This window comes from Mauremys mutica, unplaced genomic scaffold, assembly GCF_020497125.1.
Source record: "Mauremys mutica isolate MM-2020 ecotype Southern unplaced genomic scaffold, ASM2049712v1 Super-Scaffold_100186, whole genome shotgun sequence".
Lineage (NCBI taxonomy): Eukaryota > Metazoa > Chordata > Testudines > Geoemydidae > Mauremys > Mauremys mutica.
In genome coordinates, this window is record NW_025423282.1 from 861,567 (window position 1) to 864,891 (window position 3,325).

The following is a 3,325-nucleotide window of genomic DNA, read 5'->3' on the forward strand; positions in this document are numbered from 1 at the left end:
ATTTTTGCCCATGCGCCCCTGGCCGACCTCACCGAGGCCAGCCAGGAGCACCCATGACAGCAGCAGACGGTACAGTATAACTGGCAACTGTCATTGTCAACTTGCAAAGCAGCAGACGGGACGGTATGGCTGGTAACCATCTTTGCTAACTTGCAGAAGGCAAGGGGATGCTGCTGTGTAGCGCTGCAGTACCGCGTCTGTCAGCACCATCCACTAGAGATACGGTGACAGTGCAAAAAGGCTGCACGGGCTCCATGGTTGCCATGCTATGGCGTCTGCCAGGGCAATCCAGGGAAAAGGGCGCGAAATGATTTTCTGCCATTGCTTTCACGGAGGGAGGATTGAGTGACGACATTTGCCCAGAATCACCCATGACACTGTTTTTGCCCCATCAGGCATTGGGATCTCAACCCAGAATTCCAATGGGCGGGGGAGACTGCGGGAACTACGGGATAGCTATGGGATAGCTACCCACAGTGCAACGCTCTGGAAATTGATACTAGCCTCAGTACATGGATGCACACCGACGAATTAATGTGCTTAGTGGGGCCGCGTGAACTCGACTTTATACAATCTGTTTCCAAAAACTGGTTTCTGTAAAATCGGAATAATCCTGTAGTGTAGACATACCCTGTGGTTAACAACTTTGGTGGCTAATTGAAAGGCTGATGGTTCAAACCCAAGTGAAGATGGAGGTGTTTTTTTTTTTAGTGATGAGAATCCAGTACATTTTAACAGGCAGAAAATCTCCTCAATGCTGGTCTAGCCTCATTGGGCAAGCATAAGCAGCACTTTTGTCAAATGCATTGGTGGTATAGTGGTGAGCATAGCTGTCTTCTAAGTAGTTGACCTGGGTTTGATTCCCAGCCAATGCAGAGATGTGATGTTTTCTCCCCTGGGAATTGGTTTTATTTCAGTCACATTGTATCAATTTATCAAGGGAATGAGCGAATCAATGTTCTGCAGGTCATTCAACACCCAGTGGAGGAAGAAAGGGGTGGGACTATACAATGAGCTGTTGGAGTTATCCTGGTATTACGTTTGGTTTATTTTTTTAAAAAACTTCCTTTACTTCCGTCTCCCTTTTAGACTCAGAGCCTTTAAGGTCAGAAGGGACCAGTGTGATCATCTAGTCCGACCTGCTGCACCTTGCAGGCCAAAAGACCCCACCCACCAACTCCTGTAATAGACCGGGGAGGGGAGGCAGCTCTGTGCACTGCCCCTACCCCAGGCAACACATGGAGGCCCTCTGCTCCCCTCCCCCCATGGGTGTGCAGAGATGTGCCAGCAGCACTAAGGTGGCTCCCTGCCCACTCTGCCTCCATCCCTCCGTGCCGCTCCCAGAAATGGCCGGCATGTCCCAGCATCCCCTGGGGCGGGGGCAGTGTCTCCATTCATTGCCCCTGCTCCGAGTACCAACTCCACAGCTCCCATTGGCCAGGAACTGCAGCCAATGGGAGCTCTGGGGGCAGCGCCTGCAGACAGCGGTGCACGGAGACCCCCTGGCACGGCCCACCTAGGAGCTGCTGCTAGAGGGTTGTGTGTACCAGTCACTTTGGGAGCTGCACTGCCCGGGGTAAGCGCCACCCCTCCTGCACCCCAACCCCCTCCCCTAGCACAGAGCCCGCACCCCGCACCCAAATTTCCTCCCAGAGCTTTGCTTGTCTTCCTTTCACCGAGAACCATCCTTCTTCTCCTGGGCTGCAAGTAGCCATCCCTGGGAAGCCAAGAGGCAGGCACAGGATTCTACCTCCCAGTAGCCAACCACACCTCCCCAGGCTTTGCAGAATGAATGGTGACACTTTACTAACCCCACTTAGCCGCACTAAGGCGCTGAGCTTCTGCCCTGCCTTCCTCAGCTCGACTTTCCTCTTTTGCCCCATTCCTGTCTCACTTCCTCCTTTGGCAAGTCACACAGAAGAGCCGGCCGCCATAGGCCAATCTCCAAGGGCAGAGGAGACCAAGCCACAAGGCTTCAAAAGGTGACTGGCCAAGGTCCTCTAGCTTTCCCCTGTTGATGCCAAGGCTTTTTCCTCAGCTCATTTCACCACCCTCTGTCATGCAGGGGTTGCGGTTATCGCAGGTGTTACCCAAAATTGGGCCAGCTAGTCAGCGTAGGGAGCACTAATGACCCACCAGAGTTTGGCAAAAAGCAGCACGTTTGTTATAATAACAGCTAAGCTCAAAAGAAGAAGGGGAGGGGGTGTCACACTCACACTTGCATACTCATGCTCCCAGCACTGGCACGGCACTGGAGATGTCAGGATTCTGCAAGGTAAGTGTCCCACAGCGCAGCTATGGACGGTGCGATGAAGGTAATTCTCCCTGAGGCACAATGAAATACAACGCAGAGAACCACTGGCCAGGCGGTCCAGGCAAAGGGCATTCACTGGAGGTACAAGCTTGTGAGTGCTCCCCTGAGCACAGGGCCCCTTCCCCTTTTAAGGGCCTGCACCTCATGGCCTGCGACTAGAGATGACTTGGCTGCATCTGGCTGGTCACACTCCACCTTGGGCAGTGTCCATGCTCTGGGTGTGTGAGTGCTGCCTAATTAGTGTCCCAGACACCTTGTTTACCTGGAAGCTCTTCTGCTCTTCAACCAGCCCATTCATCCCACGAGCATTCCAGGAGGGAGCGGGAGGGGGAAAGCCAGTTCACAGGCATTCAGAGAGGGAGAGGAGACAAAAGTGGGAGCAAGGGAAGTATAACAGACCTTCTGAGCATAGAAATCACTGCTGCTCCTACAACAGCTGGGATAGGCCACTAGGAGCTGGAAAAATTAAGCCTGTATGTTTCTGAACCAGGGAACTTTTGCATGTTAGGCAAATGTGATAACCACTACCCTACAGAAACGCTGTCCCAGTGTTTTGCTCCTCCCTTCATAAGACCATGAGAATGGCCATATTGGGTCAGACCAAAGGTCCATCCAACCTCACATCCTATCTGCCAACAGTGGCCAATGCCAGGTGCCCCAGAGGGACTGAACCTAACAGATAATGATCAAGTGATCTCTCTCCTGCCATCCATCTCCACCCTCTGACAAACAGAGGCTAGGGACACCATTCCTTACCCATCCTGGCAAATAGCCATTCATGGACTTAACCTCCATTAATTTATCTGCAAAAAGAACAAGGAGTACTTGTGGCACCTTAGAAACTAACAAATTTATTTGAGCATAAGCTTTCCTGGGCTAAAACCAACTTCATTGGATGCATGCAGTAGAAAATACAGCAGGAAGATATACATATATATATACACACACACACACACAACATGAAAAATTGGGTGTTGCCATACACACTATAACAAGAGTGATCAGTTAAGG

The 3,325-nt window shown here is 51.6% G+C and overlaps 1 non-coding gene across 1 annotated transcript; it reads left to right on the top strand.

The window, feature by feature from the left end:
• The first annotated feature begins 803 nt into the window (after positions 1–803).
• TRNAR-UCU lies at positions 804–875 on the top strand. Its single transcript has one exon. It is a non-coding gene; the product is annotated as a tRNA-Arg (tRNA).
• Positions 876–3,325: the final 2,450 nt, after the last annotated feature.